Below are 21,782 nucleotides of genomic sequence, written 5' to 3' on the forward strand. Positions count from 1 at the left end.
AAGGCGCAATTTGGCCGGCGCCGCCGCCTCAGTATTGGAATTTAGGGCCTTTAGGGCCGGGAAAGGGTTGAACGGACAAAAAACATGTTTTGACCTCAAAAGAAAGGTCACCTTTTGGATAGTTTTAGGGGATCCCCTTTTTGTACTTAACACATCTTTGTCCCCACTATTTCATGTAAATGGAACTGTACCGACCTGATGTCCCAAGGAAGGATACACACGAAGCACCTATCGGGCCTGGTCACGGGTTGGTTTTAAGATTTAGGGAATCTCATTTTTATGTAAACCGAACAACGGAAGGGCCTGATTTTTCGCAAAGAAATACGTAGGTAGTTTACGTAAGACTCAATCCTTATATATTATAAATATTATATATCCCCACTTAACAAAGCCCAAGTACCCAAGACCCCGGTACAAGAGATCAATTGAGCATTCAAATCAAATATATGATTATTTATGTGCTAAGTGTTTGTACTGCCATCTCTGTGTGATATCTTGATTATCTTCTATTACCTAACGAACTATGTCACGACCTAATTTGGCTAAGCTGCACGGGCACTTACCTTTCTCACCTCGGTAAGCGAACTCTCAATCCAACAGAAAATAAAGACACAATCAAATAAATCAATCAAGCGGAAGAGAATAATCACGTTCGTCTCACAATAATACATAATAAAAATAGTATGGAATAATGAAATACCCCCAGGGTCTGGTCTAAGCCATACAAGAGCATCTAAGTAAAAATTATACAAGTCTGGAATATAATAATACATCAATCTGTTTATGTCTCAGAGTAGATAAGTAAGACATAATGATAAGAGGAGTCTTCAAAGCAGCAAATGTCTCGTGCTCATCCTGTAGACTCGAAAACGCCCCGATAGTGACTATCGCCCATGGGAGACGATAAGACCAATTTAGTACTTCGCATTCATAAAAGAACGCAAAGAAGTGCAAATCAAGACAAAATCACGCATCGGGTAGGCATCATAGGCCGACAAGCATAGCTAACATAATCCAGATAATAAAGCAAGATAGGAAGATAAATCAATAGGTATAAGTTAGATATAATCGAAACCAAGTACACGTCATTGCCTAAGTAGAGCATCTAAATCCAAATGTGCCAAGTCTCAATATGACCAATCCGAAGCCAACTTCATAATTAAAGCACCCAACCATCTCAATATAAGCCATGATGCAATGCAATGCAATAATGTATGAATGCAAATGCAATGCCATGTAATACTGTGTACACATGTACTCCGGATGGAATACCTCCACGTTTCGGTAGCATAACCCAAGGTGACTCGTGAAGTCTAAGTGCCACTAGTCCCGGATCTTTGTCCAACAGACAGACGAGACCCTGGATTATTGCCCACGGAGGGTTTTCACCGGCACTACCCTGGGGGACCCGCGGAGTCCATGCACTCACTCAATCCACGATTTTTGGACTAACATCGGATATCAAACTCTCACATCACTCTCATTTAAAAACCGAGCCCAGCTCATTACATTGTTTCATCAAGTGCCAACAATGTGTCAACAATATATCATGAGAATGTGTGCAATGGATGTGCTAACATCAAGAATTAGATCAATATCACAAGTACCAACATGGGTAAGCCAATAAAATATTAATGTCACAATTACCAACATGGGTACGCCAACAATATATCGGTGTCACAAGTACCAACATTGTAGGCCAACAATATCATGAAAGACTGCATAAGTCATATAGAACTCTATCCTCATATCAACATCCACTCGTAAAATACTACAATATCACAATTAAGATGGAACAACAGTTCCTAATATCTACTAACAACACGTGGCATCAAGCCAACACAATCAAACAATCAAGTCGCAACACAGGGTGGCTAGCCCTAATCACACAACAGGGCTTAACCTAAGGCAATATCCAACCAACTTCATGCCCAAAGGTTTACATTCTTTCTCTGATAATATAATCTAAATATATGCTTTGCTATACGAAGTCTCGTCAAGGGTAAGCCATAACCTACCTGGACGGCCGAAAAACAACCACCAATAATCACTCCTTCACTTTCCCCTTCCGCTGAGCCTCAAGATCAAATAAGTCTAGGCATATTCAAAATCTAGATTAGAAAATAGAAATCATGAAGAATGATACTAATATTGCTATCACTCAACTTAGGTCAAAACAAATCCTAGAATTTAGGAAAACGGGCCCCATAAGGGAAAAATGGGAAGCTTGGAGGTAAATTATTAAATTAAATACTAGTTGATCAAAACCTATCAAGTAATTGTTGAATTAACTCAAAGTTTCACCCAATTTCAAAATTCAAGTAAAACCCCCAATTTCGAGTATAAACCCTGACTCTTGGATTCGAGGATTCAACACTAATAATGGAAGATATATGATTGATAACCTTAGATACATCATAATCTATAGCATAAACTCACTCAATTTCATCATAATAAGCCTAGATAGAAAATCCCTCAAAACCCACTTTAAATCTTCCATTACCAAGGGACTAACAAGGAAAGAGGAATTCTATGATGATCGGGAACAAGAAATTAGTAAAGAGGTTAGCAAGACTTACCACCAAGAGTTTTCTCCAAGATTCTTCTAAAACAGTCCCCAAGAGCTCAATTTTTCATAATAGGAATAAATGCTAGACTAAGGGATTTTTAATACACACTTAATGAAATAACAGGCCTGATACAACCACAGCGACATCGGGGTCGCCACGGCTGCATCGGGGCCACCACGGCGTCACTGCCCCCGTGCCTTCCCAGTCTGTCAAGCGATCTGGGCAATTCACACTTGGCCGCCCCAGCGGCCATCCCATCGCAACAGTGGTGCCACTAGGACAACACTAGTGTCGCTCTGGTAGACATGTAACGACCGGTTTGGTCATTATAGACTTTTTGATATTTTTGCACTTTTTTCTAGCTTGGTTAGCTCACTTTTGACCCGAGGGAACAGTTGGTACGCTTCCCGAGGTGTCTAGATCGAATTCGGGCAAATTTTTGTGAAATTAGGCTTAAAGTGAAAAATGATTGAACCAAAATTGACATTTGGGTAAACGAACCGTTTTTCCTGCAAAGAGGAAGACTTTAACAGTTGAAGGCCAGCTGCTAATGCTGCAAGGATAGAGGCTATCCAAGCCACTTCGGATCAGGAACCTCTGCCAGAGACTACGCCACCAGTGACTACTACTCCAACAGAGACTCCAATTCCTCCATCCGGAACTAATGATACTAATACTAGGAGTGAGATTAACATACTCGCTCAGCTAATAGCAGCTCAGGCCCAGCGTCAAGAATCTGGGTCAAGTTTAGAGAATAATGGAAAGTCTTCTAAGACTAAGGACTTTTTTAGGATGAATCCCTCAATCTTCACGGGGACAAAGAAATATGAGAACCCTTATGATTACGTTGATGCCCTCCAAAAAATCTTTAGGGTTATGACTGTCACAGAAGCTGAGGCGCACTACTTTTGGAGCTCATCAGATGCAAGGCATTGCTAACTCTTGGTATGAATCTTGGGAGATGTCCCGAGGGGAGGATGCGCCTGATGCTACATGGGATGAATTTGCAAGCGTATTCCTAGACCACTTCATGCCAATAGAAGTCAGAGAAGCTAAGGCTGAGTAATTGTGAAGCTTAAACAGAATGGCAGGTCAGTTCAGGACTACTATTTGGAGTTTGTTAGTCTGGCTAAGGATGCGTCACTTATGATACCGGACATGAGGGTAAGAGTGAGGAGATTTGTTTATGGTCTTGATCCCTACTTGTATGATGGGGCCAATATTGCTTCACAGAACAGGGAGATGACTATCTCCAAGATGGTTGCTTTCGTACAAAGGAATGAGACAAGGCTAAAAGAGGTGTAGAAAGAGAAAGATAAGGAGTTCAATAAGAGGTTCAAGTCTACTGGACAGTTCAGCGGTAATAGGAACAGGAAATTCTTGAAAAATAGGTCGTACAGGACCTGCTCCATCCACAGCAAGTGCCCCAGTCCCAAAGTTCCAAAATGATAAGAGGTAGAGCTTCAGACCATCAAGTTCTTATTCTCAGGCTAGTGTGGGGCGCGTAAGACATATGATATTATGAGTTGCAATAAGTGTGGTAAGAGATATCCAAGTGAGTGTCGTATGGGTACAGATGCGTGCTATGGTTGTAGCCAGAGGGCCATATTTAGCGGGATTGTCCATCAGCTAGGCAAGGTACCGGAGGTAACGTGGCGCAGTACACAAATTTCATAACTCCTCGTAATAATCATATCCTGCAGGGGCACAATGCAGATAAGTTTGGGAACACAGGCAGAGGACAAAACTCTTTGTATACGTTGACAGGTCGTCAGAATGCAGAAGCTTGTGCAGATGTTGTCACAAGTATACTAACATTTTTCACTTTTGACGTCTATGCCCTTATTGACCCAAGATCCACCTTATCTTATGTAACCCCATTTGTTGCTAAGAAATTTATGATTGAACCAGAAAAGTTGCAAGAATCCTTTGAGGTGTCCACCCCAATTAGGGAATTAGTCATAGCTAGACGTATTTATAAGGGTTGCCCAGTTTTAGTCTATCACCGCAGAACCATATCTGACTTAGCAGAGTTAGAGATGGTAGACTTTGATGTAATAATGGGTATGGATTGGTTGGCTTCATGTTATGCCACTGTATGTTATAGAACCAAAATAGTGAAATTCGAGTTTCCTAATGAGCCAGTCATAGAGTGGAATGATAGTTCAATGGTACCCAGCGGTAGGTTTATCTCCTATTTAAAAGCGTATAAATGATTATCATGGGTTATATCTACCACTTAGTTTGAGTTAGGGATTCAGATGCCCAGACTCCAACTTTCCAATCCGTCTCAGTTGTAAATGAGTTTCCAGAAGTCTTCCCAGAGGATTTTCCCAGAGTCCCTCCTGATAAGGAGATTGACTTTGGAATTAATATACTTCCCGACATTCAGCCGATATATATTCTGCCATATAGAATGACTCCAGCAGAGTTAAAAGAGTTAAAAGCCCAGTTGAAAAATCTTCTTGACAAGGAATTTATGAGGCCCAGTGTTTCATCTTGGAGTGTGCCAGTCTTATTTGTCCGAAAGAAAGACAGTTTCTTACGCATGTTCATTGACTACCGCCAGTTGAACAATGTCACCATTAAGAATAGGTATCCTCTTCCCAGAATAGATGACTTATTTGATCAACTTCAGGGTGACCAATGTTATTCCAAGATCGACCTCATATCAGGCTACCATCAATTAAAGGTTAAGGAAGTTGATATTTTGAAGACCGCTTTCAGAACCCGTTATGGTCACTTTAAATTTCTTATTGTGTCTTTCGGGTTGACAAATGCGCTAGCTGCTTTCATGGATCTTATAAACAGGGTCTTCAAGCCTTACCTCAATTTATTCATCATTGTCTTCATTGATGATATTCTGATATGTTCCCGCAGTGAGGTTGATCATGCAGAACATCTCAGAATAGTGTTGCAGACACTTAAGGATCGCGAGCTTTTTGTAAAGTTCTTAAAGTGTGAGTTTGGCTTAAGTCAGTGGCATTTCTAGGCCATGTAATTTTGGGTGAAGGTGAAAGTTGACTCTCAGAAAATAGATGCCGTAAAGAATTGACCCAGACCCACATCAGTTTCTAATACAAGAAGTTTCTTGGGTCTGGCGGGTTATTATAGACATGTTATGGAGGGATTTTCCTCTAGTTCTGCTCCGTTGACTAAGTTGACTCAGAAAAGGTCAAGTTCAATGGTCAGATACTTGTGAGCGAAGCTTTGAAGAGTTGAAGAAGAGATTGACTTCTGCTCCAGTTTTGAAGCCACCAGAGGGAAATGAAGGGTTCATTGTATATTGTGATGCTTCGATAATTGGTATCGAATGTGTCTTAATGCAATATGGTAAGGTTGTAGCTTATGCATCCCGTCAGCTCAAGGCTCATGAAAAGAATTACCCGACTCATGACATGGAATTAGCAGCTGTGGTTTTTGCGCTTAAGATTTGGCGCATTATTTTTATGGAGTGCATGTAGATATTTTCATTGATCATAAAAGCCTGAAGTATAATTTCAAGCAAAGAGAGCTAAATCTTAGGCAAAGAAGCTGGCTTGAATTGCTTAAGGATTACGATGTAGATATACTTTATCAGCCAGGGAAGGCGAATGTAGTAGCCGATGCTCTCAGTCGGCGTTCCATGGGAAGTGTAGCTTATGTGGATGCAGATAAGAGGATTATGACCAAGGAAGTTCACCGTTTGTGTAGTCTTGGAGTTTGACTTTTAGACTCCAAGGATGGCGGGATTGTTTTTTAGAGCTCATTCCTCCTTAGTCATTGAAGTTAAGGAGAAGCAATATAAGGATCCCTACTTGTTGCAGCTGAAAGATTGGATTCACAAGCATAAAATGATGACTTTTGAATAAGGGGGAGATGATGGTACCTTGAGGTACCGAGGCAGATTATGTGTTCCAGATGTAGATGAGCTTAGAGAGCGAATCATCGAGGCTCACAACTGTGTATTCCATTCACCGGTGTTCCACTAAGATGTATCACGATCTTAAAGAGATTTACTAGTGGAATGATATGAAAAAGAATATAGTAGATTTTGTGGCTAGGTGTCCGAACTGTCAGCAAGTGAAAGCCGAACACCAGAGGCCTGGTGGCTTGGCTCAGAATATTGATATTCTTGTCTAGAAATGGGAAATGATTAATATGGACTTTGTATTAGGACTACCTCGTTCAACTAGGAGGCATGACTCTATTTGTGTGATTGTTGATTGGCTTACTAAGTCGGCGCACATTTTATCAGTCAAGACCACAGATTCGGTAGAAAATTACGCCAAGTTATATGTTAATGAAATTTTCAGATTGCATGGGACCCCGGTGTCTATTATTTCAGATCGTAGTGCTCAGTTTACAGTAAATTTTGAAAATCCTTTCAGAAAGGATTGGGTACCAAGGTGAACATCAGCACAGCTTTTCATCCACAGACAGATGGTCAGGCAGCGCATACTATTCAGACTCTGGAGGACATGTTGAGAGCATGAGTCCTAGATTTCAAAGGTAATTAGGATGATCTACATGTGCGCCCATATAATAACAGCTACCATGCTAATATTGGAATGACACCGTATAAAGCTTTGTATGGGCGCACATGTAGATCACTGATTGGTTGGTTTGAGGTTGGTGAAACAGAGTTGTTAGGACCAGATTTGGTCTATCAGGCTATGGAGAAGGTTAAGTTAATTCAAGAACATTTTAAGACAGCTTAGAGTCACCAGAAGTCTTACACAGATGTGAAGCGAAGGAACTTAGAATTTCAAGTTAATGATTGGGTGTTCCTTAAGGTTTCGCCTATGAAGGGTGTTATAAGATTTGGAAAGAAAGGAAAACTTAGTCCCAGATATATTGGACCTTACAGAATTCTGTGAAAGGTCGGTCAAGTAGCTTATGAACTTGAGTTTCCCTAAGACTTGGCTGCTGTTCATCCAGTGTTTCATGTATCCATGTTGAGAAATTGTATAAGAGACCCGTCATTGGTTGTTCCTGCTAATGCTATAACAGTTAAGGATGGCCTAACCTATGAGGAGATTCCTATAGCCATTCTTGATCGTCAGGTTCGTAAGTTAAGAATGAAAGTAGTTGCATCCGTAAAAGCATTATGGAGAAGTCAGACAGATGAGGAAGCTATATAGAAAGCCGAAGAAGATATGAAATCCAAGTATCCATACTTGTTTGAAGAGCAAGCAGAAAATGCTCAAGGTAACCTTCCATAGTTCATGTCATGCCATGTCTCATGTTTCATACCCATGTATCTAGTGCCCATGTCCCATTTCTCAGAATTCATATTTCCATGTAACCATGTTATGTTAATTTAGCCTCCATGTTTCATGTCATGTTCCCTACAACATTCATGTATTCAAGCCATGTCCAGTTCCATTCTTAACCATGACCATCATTCCAGGATGAATGATCCCAAAGGGAAGATATTGTAACACCTCATACCTTTAAACTAGGTTACGATTAGGATTTGAGACTTAGAAGACCAGATGAGAAGTGTGGGAAATAAATTCATCTTCTCAGCAAAATCCCATTTATATGACCAGTTATACGGACATTGTATTATTATACGGACCATATAACCAGTCCGTGTTGCACAGGTGGAAAGATTTCAGTTTCTTCCAAAGTTCTAAAACATTATACGGACCATACTTGTGTCTGTATAATATTATACGGACTGTATATTCAGTCCGTGAAACTCATTTGAGAAATTCCAGTTTCTGGGATTTTGATCATGGTCAAATTAAGCCAAGTTATACGGACTGTATAATTTTATACGAATCGTATAAGTTTACCATATAATTTCCTAACACAGTTATGTATAAATACGTCATGTTCAGTTCTTTTTTCACTTTTCACATTCCTCAAGCCCTAAAAAGAAGGTGTTCTTCTCCCAACAATTCAAAACATCAAGGTAAGTCAATCCAAGCCCTTCCAAATAAATTCTAACATGTGTTCTCATAATCTAACAACGAAATCATTATTGTTCTTAACATAGGTTTTTCAAGAAAACCCATTTAAAGGACTCAAGACTTAAACCTTGGAATTCTTTTCCAAAATCAGATTGTTATTACAAGTTTAGAGCATTACTAGCTATGTAGGGTTACTATCTACGTGTGAGAACATCCTTGTTCTTCTCCACGCCACTTCTTCCATAAAACATATAGTTATACGAAAACTAGTGTTTTAACCATGCTCATGATAACCCTAATTCCAAGTACCATGCTATACTAAGTGTTGAAGTATTAATAATCCATTATTGAGTTCTTGATATTTTATTATGGTTATTGAGAATCTGTCCATAGCCCATGAAAACCCATATTTTGCATTCCATGTGTTCTTACATGCAAGTTATAATTTATTATGTTTATTTTCAAGAAAATACTCTACATGCTTTACACGTTTTCATGCAAGAATACTATGAAGAGATATCCATGCACATGCAAGTTATGATTTATGAAAACCATGGGCTCAAGTTCCACCTATTTTCCATGTTCATGTTTTTGGGAGTTGCACAAATTATCAAAAAGGCTTCAAGCAGCCTGAAACTACGTTAGCCATCGTAGGATGAGGATCGCTCCGCCCATGTTTAGGATGATTCCTTAATAATGATTGGATCCTTTCATGCCATATTTATATCTCATATCCCCGGCAAGGTATGGGAGTCCTTCTGGTAGGGTGCAAGTACCAGAACCATGTTGTCGGCTATTTTTATGCTCTCCCTGCTTATAATGTTTTACTCATGTTATATCTATACATATTCATGTTCATGACCAGGATCAGTTTCAGTTCCACTCCTTATCATGTTATTTCATGTCCCATGTTATTTCATTCAGCTGTTTTACATACCAGTACATTCAATATGCTGACGTCCCTTTTTATTGCCCGGGGACCTGCATTTCACGATGCAGGTATGGACTTACAAGACGATGTATCGCTCGCAGACGTGCTCGTATCGGCCTATCGCGAGCCCCATCTCCTTCCGGGGTTTAGTCAATCATTTATCCTATAGTAGTTATGCATTAAAGGTATGCTGGGAGCCTTGTTCCAGCAAGTATGATTTCCATTTTAGACTAATGATAGAGGTTTCATAGACTCGACCAGTCAGTTATGTTATGTCAGATATTCAGTGTTGTTTGGCCATTTTTGGCTTGATTCATGGTATTTCCGCATTCATGTTTTAAATGAGTATTTTATAAATTATTATGACTTCATGTGTTATCTTAAAGCCCATCATGTTTCACGTTACATTCCACTCACGTATGCCTCATCATGATTCAACAAGCCATGTAGTTCGCTCGGTCACATGCAGTAAGGCACCGAGTGCCGTGTTTTGCCCAGGCTATGGTTTAGGGGGTGACAATAACCTATGGGGGATCCGCGAAGTTCATGTACCTCACGGTTCTAGCAACAATCTCGGCAACCGCTACCTCACGATTCCAGCAACAACCTCGGCAATCGCTATGCACATCCTCGATTCCAGGACAACCATCAGACATTGGTCCTCACGTCACTCTCATCCAACTGAGCCCAGCTCATAACAGTGTTTCCTCAAGTATCATCATTATATCAACAATATATTATGAATGATGATAATGCGTGCAATGTATGAGTTCAATGTAAATAATCAAATCAATATCACAAGTACCACACATGGGCACACTAACAATATCATGAAAAGGCTACACAATAAGCCATAATGGAACACTATCCTCGTATCAAACGTCATCAAGTAAGATACTACAATATCATGGTCAAGATATATCAATAGTCTCCAATATCTACTATCTCCACGTGGCATCAACCCAACAACAATAGAACAAGATAAGTCACAACACAACGGGGTGGCTAACCCCAATCACACAATAGAGCCCAACCTAGGACAATATCCAACCCAACTTCATACCCGAAGGTTTACATGCTTTCTCCAACAATATCATCTAAATATATGTTTCGCTAAATGAAGTCTCACCATAGGGTAAACTATAACCTACTTGGAAGGCCGAATAATAATATCACCAACAATCACTCCTTATACTCCCCTTTCCTTTGAGCCTCGAGATAAAGAAAGTCTAGGCATATTCGAATCAAGAAACTAGAATAAAAAAGAGTATCAAACGAACCTTACTTTTATTCAAGGCCTAAATCCCCAATCTATGGAATAGGTTTTATGAACTAGAAGGGTGAAATTAGGAGTCTAAAGGTTCCAACATGAAATTAAGCTTCAGGTGATCAATTCCTATCATTATCAAGCTAGAATAATCAACAATTTACTCAAATTCGACTTCTAGACAAAACCCCCAAATTTGGGTATAAACTCTAACTTAAATTCACAAATTAAGCCTTGGAAAGGAAGACTAAAGTTACAATAGCTAATACCCATCAATATTAGGCCAACCCATGCTAAATCCACTAAGTAAACAAGGTTTTATCATCATAAGATCATTAGAGAAGAAAACCCACAAAATCCCCTTTTGTTCTTACCATTTAAGAGAATCTAGGCATGGATTATTGATTAGGAAAAGCTAATGAATGATTTGGAGACAAGATTGATACCTTAGAGAAGTAATCAGTGGTAACCCTCCAAAATCGCCTCCCTAAGCCTCAAGAGCGAAATATGGGAAAAAATGACTCAGTGTCTAAGGGTTTAACACATTAAAAGGCCTTTGACTAAGCAATTACCGCTTCTGCGACGTCGGGACCACCACAGCGGTCCCGCTATGATGGTAACTCAGACCGTCACAGCGGTCCCTCACCAAATCACGTTGCCGCTACAAAGGCCCTTCTCGCCGCAATGGCGTTCTGGCATTGTTATAACGGTCTGTGTCGCCATACGGGCACCGACACCGGTCACATACTCAAATTTCATAACTTGCACCCGAAATGCAATTATCACTCGGTTAAGACCTGCTCACATGCCACATATGATAACACCCATAAAAATGCACTACGAAAGCACTCGTGGCCTCAGATTTTCCATCGGGGCCCCTGTTGACCGAGTCAACCCATGAAACCTCCAAACTAGTAATCCAACCCAAGTCCCAAAACGCACCTGAGTGCATTGGAAACCAAATCGAATCTATGCACAAGTTCTAATAGGCCATCCAAACCTCTTGAAATCGATGGATTCCCAAAAAAGGTTCGTTTACCCAAAAGTCAACTTTGAGTCAACCATTTTTCGCTTTTAAGCCAAATTTCCCCAAAACTTACCCAAATCAACTCTGATGACCTCGAGAAGCATTCCAACGGTCCTTGTGGGTCAAATATGAGCTAAATAAAGCTCGAAAAAGGATCAAAAGAGTCGGAAAGGCAATAACGACTAAACGAGTCATTATAATAGAAGGTCAAGACTGCTACTGAGATCAGGTTTTTAGAAAAAATTTCAAAGCCATAAGGGCTACAGAAGAGGTGAATGCCACAAGGGAAAAATATCTGGCCACAAGGGCGAATACCCAGCCATGAAGGCTATAAAGTATCTGAATGCCATAAGGGCAAAATATCTAGCAACGAGGGCTATAAAAGGATTTGAATGCCATAAGGGCCCGCAAAGAATAAAAAGCCATCACTACAAGAAAAACCCGAATTGCCAACGGATTTTACCAACAACCCAAATTCGTTAGCAAATTAGCAACAAATTACTAACAAATTAGTAACCAAATTGTTTTTAGAATTTAGCAAGGGATTTCTAATGGATTACCAACCAAAATTTTACTAACTAAATACTTTAGTTGGTAAATAAGGCGGGAAAAATGGCGCCTAATTTAGCAACTTCCTACAAACGATTTACCAACCGAAATATTACCAACAAACACCTTTCATTGTATATTACCAACAGATATATATCGTTGGTAAATATGATAGTAAAAAATAGAGTACGCTTTATTAACAGATTACCGACAAATTACCAACCAACCATTTACCAACGACGGAATTTTGTTGCTAATTTTACCAACCAATGAAAAATACATTGGTAAATTACCAACGGATTGTTATTTGTTGGTAAAGTGGCTAACTAATACTCAATCGGTTGGAAATTGTTACCAACAGATTAAGATTGTGGTTTGTAAATTACTAACATATTAGAATTAGTTAGTGATATACCAACCGATAGCTAATCCATTGGTAAAATTTACCAACCGATACATCTTTAGTTGGTAGTATTACATACAAATGATAAATCAGTTAGTAATTGCTACCAACTGGGATCAAATTCATTAGTAAATTATCAACTGATATTGAAACAGTTGGTAAATTTACCAAACGAGAGGTCAAATTGGTTGGTAAATCACCAATTGGTGTTGAAACGGTTGGTAAATATAAGGATGGTGCTAAATCAATTGATATTTTTCGACGAATTTAACATTAAATAATAAATTTAGTGATGGATTCTACATCAATTGATATTGTTTTATGAATCTAGCATTTAGTGGTAAATCTATCTTTCTTTATATATTTAATTGTTTAATATTACGTTCACGGAAAATATTACTAGTTTTGTCAGCTCGAATGGTTACCATGATTCTTTCTTAATTGTTTTTTGACATTAAAAAAAATAGTACTTATAGTAGAAAGACTACTAGTTATTTGTTTTATTGCTCCAATTATGCCAATATTGGCATTAATAGTACGTAAATATTGAAACTCGTTCTTCAAACAACTATTTTGATCTAGAGTTACTATAGTTTCTCGTAAGGCTTGTTTGGAAGCTTGTTCTCCGACTTGATTAAATGTCCTTTGTTGTTCAAACTAAATCATTTTGTTTTCGTGGTTTTCTAATTTTTTCAAAGTCTTACAAACTGAATTAATCAAATTCGTTTTTTGTCAATCTATCTCATAATAGCCATTCACTAGCTCAAGACTGCTAAAATTTTGTATCTCCTTTTTGTAAGCGAGAACGAGTTTCTTATAACTTAACATCTTTGGCTAGATGCGTCTCATCCACAATTGCATAGTTGTAGAGAAGAATTAATTGGTGCCTCCACTTGGGATCCACGAGTACAGAGAGACTATTTGGAGCATCCCTTCCTTAAGCTGGCGGATTTGGCAAAAGATTCCCCCTTGTAGTTTGTGGCTTCTGTAAAGGATCACTTTATTCATTTACCCTTAAGATTTTGCATATGTATTTTTCACAAAATTCCTTCTCTTGTAACAATAATAGGCGTCGTCGTAAGGCCAAAAGAGGGACATCATAAGAAGAGGATAGAAAAATACATATATCAAGAAGCCTTCATTGTTGGCGGTGATCTGAAAGTCTTCCGTATATCAAGAGATCTTTTTCTTCGGTGACGATCCAAAAGTCTTCCCTATATCAAGAAGCCTTCCCCTCAGGTAGTGATCAAGAAATCTTCCATATATTAATAGAAGTCTTCATCTGTGTCAGTGATCCAAAAGTCTTCCGTATATCAAGAAATCTTCCTCTCCGGTGGTGATTCATTAGTCTTTATATATCAAGAAGCCTTCCTCTCAAGTGGTGTTAAAAAGTCTTCATAAATCAAGAAGCCTTTCTCTCAAGTGGTGAGTCACAAGTGTTCCTTACTTCACGCTCGTGATCAAAGCCTAACTCCACATTCATGGTCAAATTCAAGAAACAAGTTTAGTCCATCAATTCAGGATTGAGTCGACGGTCGTGAGTAGAAGAATTAGAGGAGTACTTCTTTTGATTTAAGAAAGTTTAAATATTGTTATCCGCATAATTTATTGAAATACAAATGGTATTGTTTGCTATACCCCCTGCATCTCAATTTATGTGATACAGTTTGACTCGACACAGAGTTTAAGAAAGAAAAACTTCTCAAACTTATGGGCTAACAAGCCATAGATATTAAAGGGGGAAATTTTAAGTTAAATTATTTCTAAATATAGAAATGTGTCATCATTTTTAAGAAAAACTAAAAAGAAAAGTGTATCACGTAGGGAGTACTATTCTTATTATCTTTAATTTTTCAAATGCGAAATTTAGTTCTACACTCATTAATCGGGACATACGAATTGTCCCAAAAATAATTCATGGAAACAAAAGTGTGTTCAATCAAAAAGTACATTAAAATGGTTGATCTATCTCATGTGAAAATTAAAATATGATGTGTAGCATTAGTGTTTTCAGAGACGTTTTCCGGGCGAGCCCCGGGGCGGGTGTATCAAAAATGCTCCAGGGTGCAAATAAAAGGCGTAGATCCATAGGGCCTACGCCCCAGGATTTGGGGAGTAAGTCCCGGGCGCAAAAGCGTAAGCCCTGGGCGTAAAGGCATATGCCCCCGACGTTAACTTTGATTTTTATTGTTTTAAAATTATTTTTGCTATAAATTATGATCTTTATTATTGGTATAATGAGAATTATATTTTATGTTATCATGTTTTCATGTTGTAGTGATTTTTCTAAAATATACAAATAAAGAAGTTATTTTTCGGGGTTTTTACAGTGCAAATTCAAAAACTTCATTGTGATTTTGCTTGGATTATCAGCTGGTGCGCGTAAAATGCATTTTTCAAGAACCAAACACCTCAAATATTAAAAAAAGCACTTTTGGCCTCAAGACCGCTAGGCCAAACAGGCTCTAAGTCATATGATTAGCTACTATTAATACTCTCTCCGTTCACTTTTACTTGTCCACTTTTAACGTTTCATGCTATTTAAGAACTAATAAATGAAGTGCATAATTTACCAATGTGCCCATATTAATTAGTGCATATTCTTATTGGATTTGAAAAATGATTTGAAGTGAGTAATTAATACTATGGGTTAAACAGGAAAAATAAAATTATCTTCTGTTGATATGCTAAAAGTGACAAGTAAAAGTGAAAATCTATTTTTAGAATACTGGACAAATAAAAGTGAACGGAGGGAGTATAATATAAGAATTTTAAAAAAAAATGCAAAAATACCACATATCAAAAACGAAAGAAGTCATTTAAATTCTACAGTGTCCAAAGAAAAAAGGAAAAGTTACAACTATGCGCCAAAACCCTCAACCCCAATTAGATAGACTCCGCGTCATTATTTCAGTTTCAACCCACGATCACAGTTCACAATTCCATTACTGATATGTAAATCCTTTCCATGGTTTTTCTCAATTAAAACATAATCTCAAGCTAGGGTCTCCCCAAATTCATCTGTGCTCTTGGATTCTCAATTGCACAATCTATTTGGCTAAGTGGTAAGTATTCTTTATCAATCTTACTTTTCCCTTGTTTGTTTGATTCGATCAATCCTCTGCTGATATGCTACATTTTTTTGGCTAATTATATAGGTTGTAGTTTATGGGTTAGGTTGTGTTTTCAAATCCCCTTGATAAAGGTAAATTATCTAAGATAGTTGTGAAGTGGGCTCAAGAGTTCTTTTAGGTCTACTGTTTTCGAACCCCCTGTTGCATAACAGTTCATTTTGAAGCTTGTGCTCATAATAACTGGATTTGTTGTTGAACATTTACTCTGATCTTTGGTTACCAAATCAAAATAGGTTCTACACTAAATAGGTTCTACACTAACTTACTTATTTAGATACATTATATATATATATATATATATATATATATCGTCGTAGAATAAAACTTTTGATTCATAGTATGTCCCAATAGTAGTTATTTTATGAAGTTTTGATTAAACTAAGCTACATAAAGAAAAAGAAAAGAAGCAAGATACTACTGCAAAAGAAAAGAAGTCTTGATACTTAGTTGTAAATTTGTATAAATTATAATACTCTTTACTCTTCCCATATTTACAGAAAGAAGGATTGTAAGGAAAATGAGTTCAAATCGTCAATGGATGTACAAAAGGTTATCTGGAGGTCTATATCATCCAGAATTTATAACGGGTGTACAACAATTTATTAAGTTTGCCATGAATCATCTGGAAGGGAGGGATGGTGAGAGACTAAGGTGCCCATGTAACTGAAAGAAATTTTAGAATAGAAACTTTGAAAATGTTCATACAGTCCATGCACATTTATTGAGCAATGGTTTTAAACCGGACTATCATGTATGGTACTTGCATGGAGAAAATAAGGTTAGAGGAAATATAGATCAACATGAAAGGATGCACAACTGGGATCATATAATGAATAACCCACCGGTGAATGTTGGTGCATTTGATGAGCCTGGACCATCTATTTCATATCATAGAATGGTCCATGAGGCTGCTGGTGCCTCATTCGATCAGCAAAACCATACACTGGTTATAATGTCAATGGCTATAAACTTCACACTAAAAGCCGCAGTTCTTCTAGAGCATCTAATAACAGCGGCGTATGCATAAAAGGAACCAACTACAGTGCAGATGACTATGACTACTATAGTGTGCTTACTGATATCCTTGAATTGGAGTACAAGGGTAGTACGTCGATAAAGAGAACTGTTTTATTAAGTGTGAATGGTTTGATCCCACACCAAAAGTAGGAATGAAGATTCACCCGCAATATAAACTTGTGGATGTCAACCATCGAAGGAAATTAAAAAAGTATGAACCATTTGTTTTGGCAATGCAAGCGGCTCAAGTTTATTATGCCACTTATCCTAGCTTACGATGTGATAAGACTGACTGGTGGGCTGTGTGCAAAACAAAAGCTCAGGGTATTGTGGATATGCCCCCATCTTCTTCACAATCACCTCCAGCTGATGTTGTAGAGCCATTCCAATTTGATGAAGATGGTTTAACATTTGATGTGGTACCCGACAATGAAACTATTGTGCGGAATGATCCAAATGGCGAATTCATAAACTTAAGAGACGATGATGATGATTTAGATGATGAGGTAGAAATTCATGATGAGTCTGAATTAGATGAAGATGGTGATAATGAGGATGAAGAGGCATATGATGCAAGTGGCAGTGAATAGAGTCAAAATGCTCTAATCTCTTCAAATAAGAGTTAGAGTGATTGAAACATAGTCTGTAAGTTATATCTATTACTATTGGATTTTATATTTCTTGCCGGTAAAGTTCTTGTATTTTAGATCTCGCCACTTTTAGATTTTTTTGTGACCAACTTAAGTATTTGTATTTAATAGGTTTCAGGTTGTCTGTTTGAAAAGTCATCCCTCACTCTCATTTTTATCAGAGAAGTAGTTGATTCTAGAACTACATTTAGAAATAGTGATGAAATAGATTTGTTCCTCTTTAAGTGTTTATATATTTATCTTCCATGTCTGGATTAACACATGAATTCCTTTAGTTTTTAGAGCCACCTTCTTATTTGGGTGATATATTAATTAATTACTTACTCGTTATAATTAGACCAGATCATGATTCATTAATTATGTTATTTCTTCATCTACTTGTAGCTTTGAAGTTGAAGATATGGCACCTGGGAAAGGTGGACCAGGTAGATATTTTAAAAAAGAGGAATGCAAATCCATTGACATCTCCTCCTATGTGGAGTCCGCACCTAATCAAGCACCACTATAACCTGAATCGTCGGACTAGAAACGCCACAATCAATCGCAGCAGTCAATAGATCTGTACCATCATCATCTTCCGGGCTTGATACACCTGAAGATGAAATTAGATCAAGAAGTTCTTCAAAAACAAATGATGGTACTCGTATCCTAATTGAAGTCGTCCTTGGAGGGTAAGAGTACAAGTACCCTGCCATTTACATTTTTTTAGTTCATTTTTGTTTCATGCTTATATTATGAGTATCATTGCATCTTTGGAGGGAACTTCTTATTTTTTTTTTTCAATGTGGTAGAACACTATTTTGCAAATCAATATATGCTCATGAAGTGGTCTCGTATAGGGGAAACCTTTTTATTATATTTTATATGAAGTAAGGCTGGTAGGTGTTCAAAGAATGAGGTCTGATATGAAATTTACGATTAAGTTTGAAAATGTGATACTAGTTTATTTTTGAACTCTAATATGAAGAAATCCATAGTAGAAATCCATATTCTCATCCCAGATCATTTTTTTGTTAGGCGACTTCACGTACCCTTTGTCATTAAATGAGCAAGGGCTTCGACTAAAATATCCTAAACTCGAACCCCATTGACATATTTTGATTTTTTTTTTTTCATTTGTTTGTCATAATCATTATTTCACCAACTAAATCCTAGTTCATAGCAGCATCTGGTAACTTATTGGTTTTCCGGTATCCTCTTTCTGAATAGGAAAAGATGCACAAAAAGTTGATGGATTTAACTTATATGTAATGACGTCCACTATCATTGTGTTTTAACTTGTTGTAGCAAGTAACTTGCCTTAATATTTTGCTTATTGTGTTATCTTTTACATGATTTGATAGTAAAAATTAATATGTTCATTACTTATTGAAGCCTGGAGCCAAGTAATAAAGTAGCTTGGGCAGTCACAGAAATCTTAGATGAGAAACTGGACCACGGACATAATTAGTCTATTAATCCAGAGACAAAGGACTTCTAATGGGAGGATATTAAGGTGATACTAATTATTATTTCCTGGTTTCTCCTAGAAAACTTGAATTTACTATTATATAACTGTCCATGCCAAAGATAATGATTTTCAGAATTGGGTATAAACTGTAAATCTTGTGCCATCTCTTAACATTGTGGAGTTATGCTATTATATATCTTGTCGCGTTTTTTATCAAACCTGAGAGTTATGCATGATGGTAAATTTTTATTGCTGAAGTTTAAATTTAGAATTTGGACAGGTGCATGCTCCTGTAAATGTGGTGTCTTTTCTTGGTCTAGATATGTCATCTGAGAGTTGTTAAAAAATACAGAACTGAAAAAAGATAACAGTAACAGAAGAATCAGACTGCTAGCATCAGTATACATTTCTACTTATAAGTTTTTAACTTTTTGCTGGTTTGTCAGGTTACTGTATACCAATGTCTCGAAGGTGGTGTTATTGTTGTGCTGCTGTCTTATATCGATGAAGACGTAAGAAGTTGCAAGTACTCAATTGTTGCATTTGAACTTTACATATGTCATCTCGTATGCTTAAAAAGCTTTTGGCCTTTTCCATGTGCTTTGTTGATCAGAAAGATGAATCATTTGACACTGTAAGTTGGGCTTGCAATATTGATGGGTGTCTATTAGTAGTGGCTGGATAAAGAAATCGAATTCTTTGCGTTATTGATGCTGGAAATGAGAAGATACACAAGGTCTTGTACATGAAATCTTTCATTCACACTTTACATGGTTAAACAAAAGTAGCTGCTTCTTTAGTTATAAAAAATGAATATCTGCAAATGAGTTCGTAACATCCATCTAATTAATCTTTATCTGAACACTAAAGTATTTCCTTTATTCCATGATCTGGTCCATCTTAGTTCCTCATGATATGCACACGTTAAGTTTCCCGTCGTGATTCGTTCCATGTTAAGTTGTGTTAACAATACAAACTTTAAAGATAAAGGTGCTCTTAAAACTAGTTACATGTTAACTTAATAGCATTTGTGTATTCGCCTTCGTTAATCTACTTGTTTATGATTGAACAGAGCTTTGTTGGGCATGGAGACTCAATAAACGAAATTAGGACGCAAGCCTTGAAACCATCTCTTGTAGTATCTGCCAGCAAAGTATGTTCCTTAAGTATCCTTCTCTTTCTTTCTTAAACCTTCCTCAAAAGGGAAAATTGCATTTTCCTCTAAAATGTGAAGAAATTTTTTCAACTGTTGCAAGATGTATGTAGAGCATCAATCAATTTTGCAGCTGTTTCACATGGCATATTTTAATTATCACGAGTATTCCAGGATGAATCCGTTCGCTTGTGGAATGTTCATACTGGAATATGCATTTTGGTATGTGCTGGTGCTGGGGGTCACCAAAATGAATTGCTCAGTATGGTAAGTTACTCTGTTAGCTGTGGCGGCCTACTCCAACGATGGAGATGGTGGCAAAGTAATGTCTTTCACATCTGTTGTCAACAATACTTTGGACTAGGATTTTGAGCTTATCCGCTGGTTTGTGATGGTTGTAGGACTTCCATCCTTCTGATGTATATCACAGTGCTAGCTGTGGAATGGATAACACTATGAAGATCTGGTCAATGAAAGGTAAAATTAGTAACACTTTCCATTTTACATAGATTGTTGAAGACATATGATATACAACTAACTGACTATGTATCATCATCTACTAAAACTTTGGAGAAGAGAAAAAGGGTGTGATCTCTATAGGAGCAACTTGTAATTGCTCATGTTCTCAAGGCTTCTCCAGAACCTTTAGGATGATGTTAATGTTGTGCTTATGGGATGCCTCTATTTTTTCAGATTTGGTGACTTGTCACCTATATAACTTGAACCTGACACGACTACCTGGACTTGTTGAACTAATGACTTGCACGCAATTATCAGTTGATATTTCTATGAGGATATCTCTGTCTGCGGGTACAAATGTAAAAATGATGTCAATAAGTTCAAAGAACTAATTGCAGTTATAAATGCTCCAACTACCTAGAAGGAAGGCAGGGAAGATCTGGGACAGCATAGTGGAAAAAACTGAGAAAAAGTTAACTAGGTGGAAGACCCAATATCTATCCATAGGAAGTTGACTCACCTGAAGTAATTCTGTTCTTGATTCTCTCCCCACATATGTGATGTCCCTTTTTCCTTTACCTTCCAATGTGATCAAAAGACTGGACAAACTTAGGAGAAATTCTGTGACAGGGATGTAAAGATGGAAAGGGCTATGACTTGGTGAAATGGAAACAGTCTTACTCCGCAAGAAGAGGGGTGGCTTGGGAATCAGGATCTTGAGTTTGCAGATAAATGCCTAATGATGACATGGTTATGGGGATACAATGGCGAGGAAACTGCTCTATGGAAGGCAGTAATAAAGGCCAAATTTGGTGAAACAAATCCATGGTGCACAAAGGAAGTCACAGAAACTTATGGAGTTGAAGTATGGAGAGACATCAGGGCCTTTGGCTAATGCTGGAGGCAAATCTCAAACTAAAGGTAGAAGATGATAACAAGATCCAGTTCTGGAAAGAAGCTTGGATTGACCAAACCCCTCTTGTGGATTCTTTCCAGATTTATGCAACATCTGCAACAACCCTGAAGCTAAAGTGAGTGAATGCTGGTCAACTCAAGGGTGGGATCTGCTTTTGATAAATATCTTGCCAAGGCTACTGCTTTTGATTGTTGAAAGATCGCATAAAATTCACAAATAGTCGTCATTTTTTCACTTTGTAACGAATAGTCACCATCATAGAATTTCTAACTTTATAGTAATAAATTACAGTATTATCACTTGCAAAAATAGAGTATAAGTAACTGTATTTTATATTGATAATGTATATAATTTTC

The 21,782-nt window shown here is 37.6% G+C and overlaps 1 long non-coding RNA gene across 1 annotated transcript; it reads left to right on the top strand.

Moving 5' to 3' along the window:
• Positions 1-15,470: 15,470 nt before the first annotated feature.
• Positions 15,471-21,735, top strand: LOC132037827 (uncharacterized). Its single transcript, XR_009410022.1, has 8 exons — positions 15,471-15,712; positions 16,279-17,443; positions 17,833-18,119; positions 19,345-19,410; positions 19,512-19,634; positions 19,971-20,051; positions 20,226-20,318; positions 20,453-21,735. It is a non-coding gene; the product is annotated as an uncharacterized LOC132037827 (long non-coding RNA).
• The last annotated feature ends 47 nt before the right edge of the window (positions 21,736-21,782 follow it).

The sequence above is a fragment of the Lycium ferocissimum genome, chromosome 11 (assembly GCF_029784015.1).
Source record: "Lycium ferocissimum isolate CSIRO_LF1 chromosome 11, AGI_CSIRO_Lferr_CH_V1, whole genome shotgun sequence".
Classification (NCBI taxonomy): domain Eukaryota; kingdom Viridiplantae; phylum Streptophyta; class Magnoliopsida; order Solanales; family Solanaceae; genus Lycium; species Lycium ferocissimum.